General features: G+C 30.9%; 1 protein-coding gene and 1 long non-coding RNA gene across 2 annotated transcripts in view; one reads left to right on the top strand and one right to left on the bottom strand.

Moving 5' to 3' along the window:
- The window catches only part of Nlg3 (Neuroligin 3), a 781379-nt gene that overhangs the window by 603384 nt on the left and 158069 nt on the right, over nucleotides 1–19926 (top strand). The window lies entirely within an intron of this gene.
- Nucleotides 1–19926, bottom strand: part of LOC143192944 (uncharacterized) — a 40445-nt gene that overhangs the window by 827 nt on the left and 19692 nt on the right. The window contains exon 2 of the long non-coding RNA XR_013004908.1: nucleotides 1746–1910. This is a non-coding gene — a long non-coding RNA (uncharacterized LOC143192944). The remainder of the gene's footprint in view (nucleotides 1–1745; nucleotides 1911–19926) is intronic.

Raw genomic sequence — 19926 nt, 5'->3', positions numbered from 1 at the left:
ATCTTGTATCTCTATATGTTTATAAATTCAAAAATTCCTTTAAGATAGTACTGACAGAGTACCCAACATGAAGCAAGTATTTTAGTTTCCTAGCAATACTACTTCGAATAATGAAAAAAATTAGAAATTCGTTACCCGTACTCTACCTACCCGTATTTTTAGCTAAAAAAGAAATAACGAGAACTTTTGAATACATCCAATATAGAATTTTACAATATTGTATCTAGTATTTTAATATACAACCCTTATTATTATTTATTTCTACAGGGACTCAACATCATTTTATGGTTGATTTGATCATAATTAATTATAATTCGCTTCATATATTATACATCTATTTTTTATTTATTATAAGAAAGCTTCATGTTAACATATTCTGAGCAATGATAGCCTGAATTTAAACCATTTAGTAACTTCACAATATATGAGAACTCTTTTCGACTGCCTATTGTCTAGCTCAGTAGGTATTAATAAATTAATTAATTGTAAACAGGGCAATCATAAATATATATTTACCGAATAATAGAGACTCCGAAATGTTTGTAAACTTAACCGTATACTAAACCGTGAAAATTAGTATTTCCATAAAAAAATCGAATTAATATTTGCTCGTTTAATACTGCGCTTTAATTACTTAAAACTTATAGGTTTTTTCGGATGGATTGTTAAAAGTTTTCGGGAAAAGTAAAGTGCTTCCTTGTTAAGTAAGTTTGAATTGCACCGAAAATGTAAAGTTTTTATGTGCGCATTTATACACAGGTTGAAGAAAACACGATGCAGAAAGTTAAAACTCCTTTTGTCTATAAAACGTAGAATTTCATTGTTTACAAAGTTTTATCTCAAAGAGTCTGTTCAATGTTTAACTAGGAACGAGGATTCGTATTTAACAATTGAGTAAATCCAACAATGCTCTAATAAAGTCAATTTAAATATAGCCAGGTTAGATTCTTGGTTTTCAAATAGTACTGATACAGAATATTTAAATTGTATTACGTGGTGGCATTAATTTATATACTTCTGTATCGAGTTTTTTTTTTGGAATATTTCGACCGTTTTTTCTAAACAAAATTCAAGCGCACATTCAAGTTATTAATGACATCATCAATTATTACTTACAAATATGAATATGAGATTATACTTTCATTAAGAACTTTATATCCCTACCCAACTATGAACAACCCCACTATCACTCTGTAAGCCTGCCATGTTTTAACAAAATTCACCAATTTATTAACTAGAGAAAGATAAATTCAACAACGAAAATGTTAGATTTGTCGTTCCTGTAACCCGTTATTATAATTAGGGACTATAGCATAAAATTTAACTAGATAATAAATAGACGTCTTATTCTAATGTTGGGAACTATCGACTGAAAACCACTATCAGCTGTTGATTGAGTAATTGATACAAAGTTTTATCTCGTAGAGTCTATTCAATGTTTGATTAAGAATGAATACTAGTATTTAATAATAATGTAAATCCAACAATGCTCTAATAAAGTCAATTTAAATATAGTCAGGTTAGATTCCTGGATTTCAGAAATTGTATTAAAACCGAACATAAGTTCTATTAGGTGGTGGAATTAATAAAATTAATTTGTAACTTCTTTTATCGTGTTTTTGGAATATTTCGACAATTTTTTAATCTAAAAATCAAGCGCACAAATTATTAATCACATCATTATTTAGGTTATACTTTCACTTGATTATATCATTTCATAATAGATCGCAACGTGATAATCTTACCTAATTCACACATTGGAGTTGGAACTGGTGTTGACCGTTTGCTAAACCTAACACTTAATATTCTACCTTCTTGCACTAAATAAACTTTTCATCATTCAATTCCTTGTCAGCTCAGTTTCAGTTATAACAATTAGTTTTGATGTTTGTCTGTGTTTTGATGTTATCCTGCAATTAAAAATATTCAGTTGGATAAATAACAGCATGTTTATTCAGATAAAGCATTACTAAATTACAATTATAATTGGCAGTGGTATTTTTTCGTATTAAAATAGCAATCAAAATGTTTTCATATCAAAATACGATAAGTAAAGCTCCCCAAAAATACTTCATTCGGAAGAAAATTCGACATGTTTGGTAAAGTAGAAATTATTGTTACTTTTAATAAATAAAATGTACTGAAATTTATAATTGGTAACAGCTGTTTTGTGAAGAATATATTATTGAACGAAATAACTAAATATCTACATCATCGTTTGTAAAATGCTACGAATTCGTTTCAGCAATTATTATCAAGACCAACCAAGGATATCCACTAAACAAATTTCTCTAAACAATGAATATTATTGAATTAGGAGAAAAATTTAGAATAGAAACAAATTCTTTATTAAACTACAATATACAATAATTCAATCCAAGTTTATCTCAAATGAAATTTAGTCGTAAGAAAAGTGTTGCTGAATGTCAACTATTTTTTGCTGACAGCTATTGTGAAGAGAGAATCCATATTAAAATAGTTTAGCAAATTAAGCAACGTGTATAATAACAAAAGTGAACGAATTGGTGACTAAAGATCTGAGTCATGAACTATTTGAAAAACCCGAAGAAGATACCACAACAATATTAAATATAAATGACAAACAAATGTCTAAGAGTCATAGGAGTAATTTATAGTTAAACAAGTTGTGTGATAAATTTGAGAGCCGATTAAACATAATAAACGATTGACATATAGTGGTAAAATTAATGCAAAAAGAATATGAATTTAGAAAAAATAGGAAATATATTTCTTCGGGTAGAGATGTCTTATCGTTTTTTATATATTTTTCAAAATCACTTGCAGAAAAAGAATGCCACACGTAAAAATTAAAAATGCATTTAATGAAAAATCTGGGATCTTTGATTATGTAGTTTTTGATTACATCGTCCGTTCAACCTGGATAATATGCCATGAGTTGGATAGCATATAGCCTATTCTGATTACCAAATAAAAACCACAAAAGAACGTTTAAACGAGAGTAAATCTACAAAAGAGTAATCAATAGAAACAGAAGTAATTAAACAGAAATTATGAAACAGTATCCTATGCATACGCTTTAATAAATTATTAGCACCAACTTTTTCAGCATTTTTCCTGCTAGAAAGGTCTAGAAATAGGAAATGTCGAGAGTTACAATACTTAAAAATTGAGTAAAAGATTAATAGTAAAATTATTAGACAGAAAAAAATTTACCAATATATGAACTGTGTTCTAGAATACACGTGGTAAAGTACTATCTACTAGGAGGTCTACTTCAATCAAATTAGTTGTTCGAACATGTTCATGGATTTGCCATGTTCAAGCAGCTTATGATAAACAATTACTATCCAGCCCACCAAACACTTTACACATAACTTTACGGTTATAGGTGTCAACACGGGCCTATATATCGTTTGTAAAGCTTCTCTAAGCTTCAAGCACTATATTTTTCTCGTATTATTGTTATGCATAATCCAATTTTCTTAGGCCGTAATCATTCGTTTCGAAAATTATTCGATTTAATTTTGTTCCATCAGGTTTTTCTAGCCGTTTTGTTTTTTCTTTTTTTTACGCGAGAAATTTGACGGCCTACTTCGATATGTTAAAAATTTCGCGGAGTTTTTCAATTGACCAGCCAAGACAAGATCTTGATCATCCAAATTTGCGATATGAAAACAAGTGAACCATTTCTGACACCTAATTTCACTTAAAACCTTCACGAATTATCGATTTCGATTTTGATTTCAATAAAATTATGATGTATATTGCCTTTTTCAGATGTTATAAAAAACTTTTTAAATAATAACATCTTACTTTAAGTATTCTTAATGCAATCTTAATTTTCAACCCATAGATCTAAATTGGCTTTATGATTTACTGATAAACCAATCTCTTTGATTTTAGGTTTTGTTGAGAATATCTTCGACTAATCAGTACAGTTGCTTAGTTTTGAGTTTGATATAGTCTGTTTATTGTAATTGTTAAACACAATATATTTAATTTAACTTATCATCAAGACAAAACGCCGAGTTATTTAGTTGATTCTGTTCGAGAAAGCCGGCATCCGTCAGTGATATAATTAAGTTTTTGCCTTTGGGCCACTGATTTGGACAGACTTGGAGCTAGTAAGTTTTAGCTTACATTATAGCTTTTATATATATATATATATATATATATATATATATATGCGAATACAACTTACTAGATTCAAGTCTGGAAACAAGGAAACTCCATCCGATATAGGTTCAATTTTAGAATTCTCTACATGCGTGACTCTAGCAGTTGACAGTAGTTCCGCGGTAGAAATTTGGTCATATTATAGATTACTCCAAAGCCGGTCAAAAGCATGTGAGACGACCAGAAGCATCTGCTATTACTGTATGTACTTGCCCAATTTTTTAATACGTTTCAGCACCATATTCTCAAATAGTTTTCATATTGCAGATAGAAGCAAAATAAGCCTGTAAGATCTGACTTGTTCTTCCAGTTTTTCATGTTTTTTAAACATTAATATTAGAACCGCCTTAAAATGTTCCGAAATATACTTTAGTCTCAAACAGACTTTAAATATGTACGTCAACATGGTGATTGATTAAAGCAATATATGGGAAATATTATCTTCTGGAACCTCCACTGCAAAATCCAATAATATTTTACTGACATAAACGAATTACACTACCTTCATATCCATAATGTTCTAAGGGGCAATTACCACTCAAACATGCCATAGTTTGAATACGTATTGCTAGAAATATACCACAACTTTGACATTATGTAAAAATATTAGAATATAAACGTAGATAATATTTAAGTATATTCCTCTTGTATTAAAATTCTTGCAACATTTTTTCGTTTTCTGTTTTAAGTAAACATTTTCAATTTCTAAAAAAAAATCTCAATAGATTTCTATATGCGAAAAATTCTCACGTTTTGATTATTCTCGTTATTTATCACCTACCTCCGTTTGAGCCTTCTGCTTTGTTATTCAAGGAATATATCTGCTTACATATTCTTCACAAGTTCAGCAAACTGATTCCCCAAAGACCTAGTTAAAGAATTCGAACCCACAAACACCATTGCTCGCTTTTTCAACCTACTCAGATAAAGTCGTATGTATCCTACACCTTTTACATCGATCGCAAAGTTTCAAAACTTTTAGGGAATTCGAAATAACGTTAATATCGAAAAGCAGAAGAAGGTCTGGTTTGTTTTACTCCCAGTGAAACTTTCTCCCGAACCGTTCTTTTTTTCGTGGAATCTTTATGAGCGTGATATTTCGTTTAGTGGTATAATTTGCGATAAATGTTTTCTCAAATGTTTCAATTCAATTCGCAGGATTAACAAGAAAAAACCTTGAAGCGGATGTTGGGCAATGATATTAAAAAATATTTTATCACGCTTCTAGATTTGATGTTTGATTGTTTTTTTGAGTTTGAATTTGATTTTTATTATATATTATAATTAGCCTTGGGAATTATCAACTGAATGAAGTCGAACTAGTCGATAGTTAAAAGTAGTCAACTAAAAATAGTAATTACTATTGCAGTCATATATACGCTTACTCTGTTGTCAATTCGTGATAACATACAAAGATATACGAATTACTTCCCGTATTAATTTTGATAGAGGAACGGATGGAGGTAATATCTTGCATCTCTGTACTATATAGATCAGTTTTTGGGAAGGATATGAAGCACAAGTGACATCCTTGCACTACATTATGCACACAATTGCTGCTTCTTCATTTACGAATAAGATATACATACCACAAGGACTTTTCTCTATATTCCTGACGACCCTAAAACGATTGTAGGAATCGGAATAGATGCATTATTATAATAAATTATTTAATAATGAAATATTAATAAGTAGATATTTTAATTTAATATAATTTTATTTCTACATATATACTTCTCAACGTTTATACAATTTTATAAATCTAAAAAATCTAATCTAAATGTAATTCTTACATTTTGGAATACCCTCAGAAAAACATTTCTTTTTACGACGTCTTCATTTATCATATCTTTTTAATTCCATACAACAATAGGTAATTCATTTATTGTAGTATTTAATATATTGTAGCATGTAATGTGTAGTGTAATGCAGGTAGACAAATCGGCAGAACAAGTTGTATCATACATGTCTATTTTACAGCTAACTGGAATATCAAAGTTATTTGAGAAATTAAAAGATAAAAGAGAGATATACCAGATTTCCAGTTTGGATTTCTAAATCACCACCCGACCATCGACCAAGTGCATAGAGTAGCAACGGTTGTTGAAAAGGCATACGAATAAAAGATATACTGCCATGCAATATTCCTGGACGCCGCACAAGCTTTTGCCCGGACATGACATTTGGAATTAATATACAAAATGAGCAAATTGTTACTACGGAATTACTGCCTACTTCTGGAATCATATCTTTATGAAAGAAAATTTAGAGTCTCGATGAGTCTCCTTGTCTTGGGAGAACTCCATCTGCTCTATATTGTTGATATCCCCACAACAAAAGAAAGAGTACTTGGAACCTTTGCCGACGACACAGTTATCATGGCAAAATATCTCTGTTTAAGAGAGTAGAAAATATACAACAAAATCTATAAATGGCTAGAGACATTATCTGAAATACAGCTTAGTAACTCCAAATCTGTCCGTTAATGTTGTGTTGCGGCGAAATGACAAAAACGTAATTATATTACTTGACGGATGCGCAAGTCCTCACGCAGGGTAATTCAAATACCTAAGAATATATCTCTATGGTAGGTTTAACTGCAAACACCATTTTTGACAAAAAGCAGAGCAGATTATATTCAGAGTCAAACAACTGTACTGATTAGTAGGAAAATACTCTCAACTTGACCTAAAATCAAGGCGATTGGTTTATAAGTCAATAACAACGCCAATTAGGACATATTGGTTGCAAATATGGAGTTGCACTTAGACAACAAATCAACTAGTAATCCAACGCACATAAAATATAATTCTACTTGCTTATCGCTGCGTAACCAACGAAAAACTACACGATAACCTCGAAGTGAATCAAATACACGAAGAAATCCAAGATTTCGCCCAAACACATTAAATAAGGCTGCTGAATCACAGCTACGTGGAAGCAATACAGCTTCTGGACAACACGCAAGAGATCAGAAGATTGAAGCGAATTAAACCACAACGAACTTGTTTAGTGAAATACATGATGTATGTATTAATCCCGTACTCGCGTTAATACGCAAGCATACAATTATAGTAGTAATAAATTAAATGTAAATTAAGATTGTACTAAGCATATCTACTGTGGGATATAATTAATAAAAAAAATTTAATGTAGTGTCCCAAAATTTTTTCAAACGATATGAATGATACTGTTTTATATGGAACAAAATGCATTTTAGTTCAGTGTTCAAGAATTGAAATAAGAAAAGTAGGAATTCATATTCAAATTCAAATAAAAATATCCATGGAAAATACCCTGTAGAGTTTAGTCAGTTCGATAACTCACATATATTTTTCTAAAAACTACGATGTTTACTTCATAATTGTGTGATCACTTATCAAAAGTGTGGAACAACCCAAAAATGTCAGTGAATATTATTAATATTCCATGCTTCATAAACTCACAAAATTTCCATTAATGCAAATAAGGGACTATTGTTTCCTGAGATCCATATAATTACTATTAACACTAGAGGCGGGCGTGAATGAGAAATTATAGTAATTTGCGTGACGTCTGCGTAAATTCATCACATTAGTTGTCCACTATTAGGATCAAGTAATCTTATACAATAACGAATATATAAACTTATTCTATTGTTTTAGTAATTATTCGTAGTAAGTAAATAACATTTTCATTGTGTGTGTTTAGAAAATATTATAGGTTATACAGATTATACATGATTTACGAAGGCGTATTAATATTTCTATAACTTTAAAAGCTAATCTCAGATAAAAATTAAATTAACTGAATTTTCAAAAGCTAACAGCGTATCAATTGACTTAACTCCTCATATGGTAATAAAGCAAGATGTTACAGCATTGTAAAACACTGGCATAATGAATTCTACCGTAAACGATTCTCGCTCCAGAATAAGTTCCGTAAAGGTCGTTTAAAATATATTATTCTACCAGATGATACACGTGATCCTATAAAAATAATCGTCCTTAAACACCATATTGACAAAGGCGAATTTGAAATATACACATTATATCCATTACATTAATATATTACCATAAATGTAGAATAAACGCACTTAATTCAATTTAACCCAATCACATTTGCAATATTTTGCTTAAACTCACCAACCTCGAGAAAAAACTGTTATGCTATATTCTGTTAGGTAGTTTTGGCTTAAACTTTATAATTTTCGAAACTAATAAAAATAGTTAACGTGAAATGGACCTAGTAGTAGACGGGACATTCTAATAGTGAAAAGTATCTTTCATACAACAACCCATGATACCATAAAGCCATACTTTGACACACAAAAGTCTGCCAGTCTAAATAGTATTTACGACAAAATGTTCCGAACATATTATTTCACCATAAATTAAGGAATGGATTGAATTTCCAAGCAACTTTATAATAAAAACGTTTTATTTATATTAACGCAACAATATTTATAATCTATAACATTTGATTAAATTGATTTATGAAGCAATAAACTTACAAATTGTCAAAAAATTAAGAGACTGTTATAAAAAGGGCTTATTAGTCTTCTACATGATGCCTATTATCATCAACAGATGCATATTTCCTGAAAAATATATGTTTGAGCTCAAAAATAATTTTCATCAAATTCAGCTCTTCTGAAGTCATATATCTAATATAGTTGTGTTGATAATTCACATATTTATTCCAGAATTTAATTCAGTAAACTTACTAAAATAGTCTAGTTTTACATGCTTAAAGCTGACGTATTACTATAATTATTCACTGAATAAAGAAGGCGACCGTTTCCTAGTAGTCACAATTAATAAATAGAATTACAAAGCAAAGGTCGTAACTTTGCACAAAAAGAATCCCGCCTACTTGATTTGACCTTAAATAAATATTATGTGGGTTTTAGTTTTCCGTCAGGCTCATTTATTTATAAATAGCCGTTATAGGTTTCCAAGGATAGAATAAAAATGGCATTATTTCAACTTTCGTATTACTACTATTACATAACGTAATTCATCTGTTTCAATTATTTAATTTCCATACATTAATTTGTTTTATTAAAGTATTGTATTGTTCTTACCAGGTGTGTTACTTAAATGGATTTTAATCTTCCATATCTATTGGTGAAAATGTTAAGTATCAATGTAAACAAAAACAAAAAATCTGCTGTTAAAATCCATCAAATATATTTAAAACTTATAGTGATGTTCCTTCATCATATCCAAGTGCTTAATTTTTTTTCTAACTATTTAATGTAGTTGCTTTTGATATGAATGATATAGGATGGCCAAAGAAACCCAAAGACAACTAGAAAACTAGGTTCAAACTGCAAAATAAAAGATTCAAAAGGAGACAAAAATACCATCACAAGAATTGACTAAAAATGGCATTTCAAACCGTTTCAAAACTGCGGTTTCTTGATTGCTTACCTGACAAGAAGAGTATTCTGCGGCGTATTGTGATTGGCGATTAAAAATAGATTTAGTAAAATAATACAAACCGCAGAAAGTCATGAGTTAGCTCAGGATGCATCGGCACTTAATGAAACGTTCAAGTCTATATTATATTCACTAATTAATTTCAAAAGATATAGTGATCTTCTAAAGCCGAATTAAACTGTTTGTGTCGCCAATTAAACAAATTGAAAAAAGGATTGCTGAAAAACACCGTCAATAGCGAGTAACAAGCATCCTGTGCACACGCCAGATTCCTTCTGCTTACAAATTATTCAAATCGATACAGCATGGCTTGGCACACGAATTGCTGAAGAAATGCCAACATTACCAAACTAACATCTTTCTTTCGACAAGGTATCGCTATGCAGCCAGAAACGTGGTTGTAAAAAGTTGTAAAATATATTGATTAGTACATGTTGTACCTGTTTTCCCCAATAAAAAGTTTTTAAAGTGAAAATATGATTAGAATTCAGGCAGACATTTTATATATATGTTAATATTTGCTAAAAATTAGTTGCCTATTCTATCAGTTCTATGTTTATATATGATATACATATAAAACCTAGTAATTTATATAGTCTGTAGGAATGTTCGTCGGGTCGGTCGGTCGGTCGAAATGTGTGGCTGCCGCTGCGATTATTTATCAGAACACTCACTACTATTTTTGGAAGGAATTTGCACGGGAACTAAAAACACCGGTTGAATCAAAGTTGTTTATTCTAACTTACGATTGATACATGTGGTCGATGGGAGAATGGACAGGATATTAGGTTAAGGTGAAGGAAGTACGGTAGCGCTGTGGAAGTGGTACTGTTACAGGGGGACGGTGATAAGAAAAGAGAGCGAGACGTCGTCGTGATGGCCTTTTATACTCCAGAACTGCATGGTACCAATCCACCGGCGTTGCCAACCTTTGTAGTTGTTGATGGTGAATTGGTGGTGGCCTAAAGGGTCGTGGCGGTCGCCACAAGTCTATCCAAAGAAGCTTTCTACAAACGTCATCTAAATAAGTGACGTCAAAACGATGTTGCCGCATCAATTCTGAGTTTTAGTTCAGTTTGGTTTTGACACACAACATTCTAATCTAAATAAAACTATTAACAAAAAATCGGTTTTCAAATATAATTTATTTTAACACTAAATTAATTCTAATGCATATGTTATCCAAGGACGTACAACTACAATTAAGTACACAGTTATAATAGTTTGTAGGTTACGATTGTGTTTGATTATATTTACATTGAAGTTTTTACTACCTATGAGTTATAGTTCTAGGCGCCTTTTTTATGTAATTGTACACCCTGGAGGCATAGTCAACTTAATTAACAATTATATATCGAAGTAATATATTTTACTTTCATTAGAGAGCATATTTATCTTTACGCTTAGTACTTGTATCCTTCGGTACAGTATTTCCTTGTAAAGACATATTAGTATCTCTGTATTTCTCCTTAGATTGTTATGTTAATGCATGTATATATTCTTTTTAATAGCTAGCTTTAGTCACTGCATTCTCCTTAATATATTTGCCATATCTGCAATAGAGTTATAATTCTTCCTCTCCTGACACATTTTAACCAAATGCTCATGTATATTCTGAACAGTTATACACATATCTCTGCACATAAATATTTTACAATCTACAATAACATTTCCTACAGTTACCATATATTAATTATATACTCACCTTTAGTTTCCAATCTCATAACCGTGTCTTAGAAATTAGCAGCATTGAAACATGTCATATTCAGGAAGTTTTATTCAAGTGAATAACTAAGATATGAAATTCCAATCTATCTAACATTTGTTAACAATTTGTCAATTTCTTCTTCGATGTGTCTGATCGAGTTCACCCACATCGAAGGTGTTATTAACCATTCCTGTTTCCAACATGAAGTACAATATATTTGCAATGAATTAATAATAAATGATATGACTAATAAAACCTAATCAATTTTTATTCCGGCGTTTAGCAATTTCTATCAACATCTGTTGCCATAACACTATTTTTAATTATCATCTTGCCCTGAGTAACCATTGAGAATATTGGTCCCAATCCGAAATATCCAAGTCCCATCTAAATACATAAATTGAAATAATAAGTTTTCCTTCATTTTATTATATGCTTTTAAAAATTGCATTATTTTAAAAGTAATATCCGGAAGTTCCATTAGACCTCTGCGATACTTTTCAGACTAACAGTTTACTTTGAAATAATTGTATTAAATTATGTATGTATTAAGAAATGAGTGCTTATATACGTTTAATATTTTTAATCCCTGATAGATCTAACATCAAACTGATCTTGATTCGTCACCCATTGATATGAGGACGGATTTTTACGGTATATTCAAGATTATATTTTTTGAGATATTTCAGTGGCCATGTCCGTACTAATATTCAGAGCAGCCGCAACATGCTAAAAAATATTTTTAATAAAAACCGCAGCAACTGAATATTTAACAGTATAAATGCTTACCTCTCTAACGAATTTTACTGACAAGAAGGGACCTCCGTTATCTCGTTTATGTTCAAAGTAACTGATTAGAGATGCAATATGTTCTCTATGGCTTCGGAATTTTCAATCAGAGCTATAATAAGCAGCGTTTTCAAATTTATCAAAACAATCAAAGCATTAAAATATCGTTTGCCGATTTATAACCTCTTATCATTAATGTTTTGAAGAATTTTGCAAAGGGTTGACAACCGGACGACTTTGACATGCTAGTTCGAACTTAGCAGATAGCATTGTGTCTCTTTTTAACTAGAGTGAGAAGAGAAGGAAACACTGTCTGATTCTAAAACTAATTTACAAATTGCGACAGGCAATATATTAAACATCTTGCTAACATACAGACTTTTTCTTATTTATTTTGCGACAATTGGATTTTAGATAATTTAAAATTAATAAAGTTCACTACTATGTCTCAAAAATAACATTTACTGATTAAAAATAGATGTCATATATTGTTATATTCAATAAGTGCAAAAACAAACGTTTCCGATTTCCCATCTTAATCCTTGCCAATCTTTCTCCTAAAACAGAAAACAAAACGAACGTAAAACAAACTTTTGTGTTGACGTCCAATTCTCCTCTCTGGTTATTAAATAAAACTGAGAGATGGCAGTTTCCGACGTTGCAACATTTGAGATATCCCCGGGATATTTTGGCTTCGTTATTTGTCGAATACTTGGTTCAGCGCTCTGATTAGTTAAGACGTTGGTCATAAAGGACGGGCCCTGCCTCTCCCTTACCCCCAACCGCTCGCAGGAAACTATTCGTTAACACTATCCCTATCTATCTTGGTATTTTAAGCTTAAAATTTAATAGGACGAGATAAAAGGGACGTTGTGTTTGATTCGTCGTCCGTAAATCCTTTATTAAGACATCCGGGCAGGGTACGGACGATATATTTTCGGGTAAGGTGAAATGCGATAATAACATTTAAATTAATTAATATTTAATTTATAAATCAATATCGTGATTTGAATTATTTATTGTTTGCGTACAAAAAATCAAAGGAGATAATATCCCTATAGTGATATGCATTTTAATAGGATATATTTGATTATATTTTTTAATTGGTACTCCTAGTCTTTTTACTGTTTTTTTTAGGAATAATTTTACCATTTATTAATGGTAAATATTTTTAATAATTCAATAATTTCAATAATTTTTGTAGTACGATTTGTCCTTTGCTTCAAAATAGGCCTCAATTTCGTCTTTTCGAAAATGTCTTCCCAGCGAGCATTATTTTGAAATCTGGAAATAGTCTCTGGGGGCCAGATCTGGACAATACAGTGGATGAGGAAGTAATTCGAAGCCCATTCATGGATTTTTGACACGATGGATGGTCTTGGTGAAGCAGCACTTTCTTTTTGTTCAAATGCGGCCGTTTTCCGGCGATTTCGTCCGTCAAACGGTCCAGTAACGCTATGCAATAGTCGCTGTTGATGGTCCTTCCTTTTTCAAGGTAGTCAATGAAAACTATTCCATACGCATCCCAAAATACAGAGGCCATAAGCTTGCTAACCGTCTGTTGCGTTTTCCCACGCTTTGGAGCGGGTTCATCGTGTGCAGTCCACTCGGATGAATGTCGATTGGATTTCGAAGTGAAATGATGTGGCCATGCTTCATACATTTTACGATCAATTTGTGGATTTTTTAAATGTTTTCGTCGATAACAACCTCTTTCCACTGCCTTCATCGTATTCGGTGCTCATTTCACCACGTCTAAACTTAGTGTAAATCCTTGATGGTTAATTTTCCTGAAGCAGTGTCCGCAAAACCGGCATTAAGACAAGTTTTTGCTTCAACTGTATTTTGTTTGTTCAAAAAGCAAAATTTTATTAACACGCGAAATTGCTTTTTATCCATTATTTTCACAATAATAAAAGTTGCTTCATTCAAAATGCTATAATTCACAAATCCGACAGCTGTCAAATTTATACACGCATCTTTTGAGAGTTAGGGCTAACTAAAAAACATATCGATGTAATTATAGTAGCGCCATCTATGTGTCAGGAATTTTTAATTGCCTGTTATCAATTTTCAGTTGTTTATTATTACTTATAGAAGTATATTAATTATGACAATAAGTTTAAATTTGTGTAGGGGTGAAACTATTATACATTATTTAAATACATTTACTTAGAAAATTTTGTTTCAAGAATTCGAAATAATAACATGTTGGATCCACCGATATGCTAACAATACCACCGATCAGCAGGCTGATTTATTTTTTGAGGTTATACAAATTTCTGGCATTCCCAGCTGTCACTTCAGTAAGAGGAGTAGGCCGGGAGGTACATAATGTTGTTTAGGGAAGTAATGATTGACGTTAATTTTGCATTTCCATTATTCTTTAGATATGTTTGTAATAACAGAATTACTCGTTACACAGGTCTTGCAACAAAAAGCTGTTCAATTTCCCAACAGCAGTTTTTCTGCTTCCATTGTCACTAAGTTATTTCGTACACCTCAAAGAAACTTACAAAAACTTAAAATTGACTCTTCGGAAATTAATAATGGAGACCTTGGTTACCAGACGATTTTAAAAGTTTGTGCATGGAATTTCGAAAACAAACTATGTTATTAAATTCCCTTGCGTTTTGTGCTTATGGCGTCCTCTAAGATATGTTGGTACCTCCAGATAAAGCTCTTTTACTATCGCAGCACACATAATTTGGATTGAAGAAGCAATTTGTAAAATCACTTCTTAAAGACAGAGATTGCTTGCAAAGATGGAGGAAAATGTTTTTGTTCAATCAGATGGCTTACCACTGACCCACAATTCAACACGACCACGACCGATCCTCTAAAGGAAGGGTGATAAAAAAAAGAAGATGCTTATGAAAACGGAGCATCACAATAGTATCAGACTAGTGGTGGACATTTCAGGGACGCCCTCCCGGTTCTTATTTCAAATAAAAGTGTACAAGGAGGAGCCTCCCTGACAGAAATAAAAGGTTTTTGGTATATACTACTAGACGTATGTTGTATAAAAATATATATTTTAATGGCTTGTAAATAAAATAATATATTTCAAATCTCATTACATTCTTTTAATGTAATAACTTGTTCAGCATAGTTAACCAAATTATTAAATAACATCTTGTATATCAGAAAAGAAATCATTTTCGAGTTCAGCACACCCAAAATATACATATTATGTCTCAAAACTATTTTTGCTCTTATTTTGCAGACGTGTCTAAAGTATAATGTAATCATGCGTAATATGTAGACGTGTGTAAATAGTATTAAAATTCAATTTAACATCAAATTAACCTAGAGATATCTAACCATTCCTATCTTACACGATATTAGGTGGCCCCACCATTTCTCATAGCCATAGAATACCAGAAATTGGAGTATGCGCAAAGAGTAAGTCAACAATATGCTTAATGGCTTTTCGTCTATGCTCTACCAATCTGCTTGTATTTTAATCAAAAAAAGAAGTCTTAAAATATCAACACTTACACCACTAGAAAAGCAACAAATTTTAGGTGTTGAATGTTACATCAGCAATAATAACATATGGTAATTATCAGCCTTGAATATGTGCAGTGAAATTATAGTAACTATAAAATTATAAAATGAAAGTACCTAAAAATAATAAAATAATATAGAGGAATATTTTTATAATTATAATTTTTCAAAGTACGTAATGCATTTTCAACTGTGTATAGCAAAAAATATATTATATAAAAAAGTATAAAGTTACAGTATATGAGGTGAGAGGATTTGAGGCCAACAGAAATGTTAAACAAGGGATATTTTAAAGAAAGTGCAAGGCAACATAAAAAAGATAAATCAATCTAAATTAACTATTATATAACAAATATCAAAAAATTTATAAAAGCTATTTTTGGTATTTTAAAACCTCCTTTTACCAACGAGGGTTTATGTAGGCTGGACCTACAGTTCAACGTGTGCTCCGAACCACGGCCCTCGGCATTAAGCCTACCGACTGGCGAATGATGAACTTAGAAATGATCCCAGAAGACATTCGGTCTTATCCAGCCTGGTTTCTGACGTGACTGGGATCATTTTCCTTGTCGGATTTGGCACTCTTACAAGAAATTAATTAACTAAAATTAGTTAAAAATTAATATATTGCTACATATTTTTTAGACGCAAATTTATTATACTGTATATAAATGTATTTGAGAATTCTTATGTAAAATTATTGTTTTATATCGTTTTAAAGTTATTTTCGCTAAATTTTGAATTACGCTTGTTGTGATATATGGTGAAACAATAGACATTTATTGTTTTGTGCTCAATATATATACGAACGTTCTGGAGTGAATACTAAGAGATAAACATTCTGACGGCCTGTTTATATTGTAATCGTGATCACGTATCAGTATATAGCAGATCGTGACCAAAACTGTACAAGATTGTAACTTCAATTTTTGTCATTTTCAATTTTTTGATTTATAGGATTTTAAACATTTTATAGTTTTATATTAAGAGATTCTTAACTGTCTGTATGCGATAAACCTAAGATAAGTAATTTAATGATTATTTTTCGTTTAATATCACTGTTCAGCCGTTATTTTTAAGTGTTTTATATATTGTATAATGTGTGCGAATTTATATAAAGTTTAAAATTTTAATTGTATATTTTTTATGAAATTAATATGTGTTTTATATATTATTTTTTACTGGTTTATATCCCATAGTTTCGACTATATTTAATATTACCTATATTAACCTCTTCATCATTAGTTCAAATTTCGCCTGAACGTAAATGTAGTTCATGGCTGTGATTGTAGTTTTTATTATCCTTATGTAAAAAGTGTAATATAAGACAAGAAACGACAATGGGTAAGAACGGATGCCTTCTGATACAAGTTTGTAGAGTTCATGTAGAGAAGGGTGTAGATAAAACACTAGTAATTGAGTAAACTCTTGTAGTTGATAAAAAGACTAAAATATAGCAATAAAAGATACTCAATAATAGCCACTGAGATCGTTATAATCTGCTGTCAAAGGTATTCATCAAATATTATTTACTAAATGGAATTTTGTACTTGAATCCAAATCTGTAATATAATAATATTGTGGTGTCAATATGGTTTACAATAAAAGTATATTTATTATGAATTTTACTAAGCTATTATTTAACCTCATCATTTGAAATTTGAAGGAAAATTACATCGTCATATGTATCCGCTTGAACAAGGACCCTTTTTCAATTTTCGGATCAGACATATTGCAGTTGAAATCAATCTTTCGTGATGGTTTTATCCCGCTTGTTATTTTATTTTAAAAACGATTCCATCAAATGCAAAATAAATTCTTCAAAACTTGGCTTTTTCCCTACCGATTTATAAAGAAAAAAATAGTAAAATATTTCAAATATTTAATTAAATAAGCGTTAGCTGGTAACAATATTGATACTCGATTGATTTATACAAATAGTACAAGCTGTGCACTAGCATTAGTACCATTGTTATAAATCATACACACCGTAGTGTACTTTGCAATCTGCAACTGATAAACTCATGACGGGGCTGTTCTTGTTCAGTGTTTGGTTACGTCTAATTACACCATTTATATTTACTTATTTTCTCGTGAATTTTTTGGTCTGATCACGATAAAAACACATTATACATATACAACTAGGAAAATCCATCCATGAATAATGGATTTGGCTGAGCTAATGGGTTTTTTCGATTTTGGCCAACCACGGGACCTTCAAAATCCGCATGCGGAGGTTGTTCTGCAAACCTTGAAAGCGAAATATACACAAAATACAATCTTGACCCAACAAGAACCATAAATCGAATTAATATTGTATATAATAACTAGTTGACTGAGGTGGAGAACTCACATGTTCTGCAGGTGAGCGAGCACTACACGCTGGCTATCCCATTACTTTCTCGAAGATATAATTAAAGGAAGAAATCACATTTTAACGCTGATACTCCTCCCGCCAATTCCTTGTGGTAGTTTAGATGGTTCGATTAAATACTCCTTTCGAGAGTCTAATATATTGTAATATCTAAAAAAGGAGAAAATCGATCCAATGGCGACTTTTTTTTATCTCGATTAAGTACCTACACCTGTAAATTCCCAGAATATTAATTGTGCCCAAAATTTTCAAGATCAACGTAGTTTTCTGATTTTAATCATTGTCACAATAGAAGGTCTTTGAAGCCTCGAGTCGAGTTAAAATGGCGGCATATTTGTCCCTCTATGTGTTTCATCTCAAACTATATAAGTTTCTGTTTCAAAATAATTTTCACACCTAGTAATGCTTTTATTAATATTCAGTTAGGCTAAACAATTAGTCTCCCAGAACTTTAGACAACAGACAAATGAACTTATTTGGCTTTGCCAATAGATTTGACGTGGATGGAGAATATTAATGTTATAATTAAAATTATATTATTTTTCTAGAATCTCAATACTCATGGTGAATATTATTTAAATGTGTACAGTCGCCGCAAATATATACACATATTTTTTTTAGGCATGGTCACAAATATAATTGTCGAAAAGGCCAGAGTGCAAAATCCGACAAGGAAAATTATTCACGCCACGATAGTAACCAGGCTGCGTAAGACCGGATGTCTTCTGGGATAATCTCTAAGTTAGTCACTCGCCAGTCCACAGATTTAATATGGAGGACCGTGATTCGGAGCCTACGTTAAGCAGTAGATCCAGTTAAGATAAACCCTAGTTGGTATAAATGGGACTTTAAAATATAAGAATTTTTTTTAATATAGCTGTGAATTATGTAAAATAAAGCACTCTAGTAAAATTCCATACAATAATTAATTACGACATTTGAAACTCCAGATTTTTAGCACTATAAAAATGTATTTCAGTCTTTTTTATAGTACTGTTTATAACAAAACTACGCCTATATAATCTTGATAAAAAAGGCAGTTATTTTCAAATGTCCAAAATTTATTTTTCCCGGCAAGAATTTTTGGAAAATATTTTCGACCAACAAAATGTACATGACCATCATGTTCGTAATAAAACTCCGTAAACTTGCAATATAGGAATCATAAAAACGATAATCTTATGATCAAACCGTTAGCGCAAAGTCTGCATGGAAACCTGAACACGCCACCATGCATTACCATTGCCGTAATAACTAGAGCTGGTTTGATTTATGAAGACGAAATAGGCAATAAACCATTAGACTGCGACGAATATAGCGGCATCGCTGGATTATTACGTGATTAGTTCGTCTTTCCACATCCTATTGAAATGAAACGTTAAATATTCAGAAACTTTAATCTCAATTCCATGCATAACTTGTAACAGACATCGATTATTCTGGTATCACTCGATATATCATTATAGTTATAAAACTCATTTTATTACATTTTAATTACTAAAATATTTGATTTCTTAAATTTTCTTATATAGTTTTTTTTAAATAATTTATTTATTAAAACTAGTAATACAACTAACAAGTAACTTTAATGTGACTTAACTACTAAAAAACAACAATATATAATATATTTTCCATTGAATCATTTAGTGGTCAAACATTGCGTTTAATTTTTTTCATAATATTTAATTAATTTCATGATAAGTTATATTACAATAAGATATTAATTTAATGTTAAAAGTATATTAACATAATATATAGTAAAGCCATATAGTGTTATAATCTATGACTGACTCGTTATTAATCCATAATTATTTAATAATGATTAAAATACACATGTCAATATTCAATAGAATGAATTGAATTATATATACATAACCATTATTAACAATAGCAAAGTAAATATATAGTCGTCATGCAGAAATTGTAATTGGAAAGTGGTACTAGCCGTGATAATGTGTAAATTG

The sequence above is a fragment of the Rhynchophorus ferrugineus genome, unplaced genomic scaffold (assembly GCF_030347505.1).
Source record: "Rhynchophorus ferrugineus isolate W39M unplaced genomic scaffold, kcgeb_rfMv2 rfM3, whole genome shotgun sequence".
Lineage (NCBI taxonomy): Eukaryota > Metazoa > Arthropoda > Insecta > Coleoptera > Curculionidae > Rhynchophorus > Rhynchophorus ferrugineus.
The sequence above is the reverse complement of the archived record's forward strand: the minus strand, read 5'-3'. Positions and strand labels throughout refer to the sequence as shown.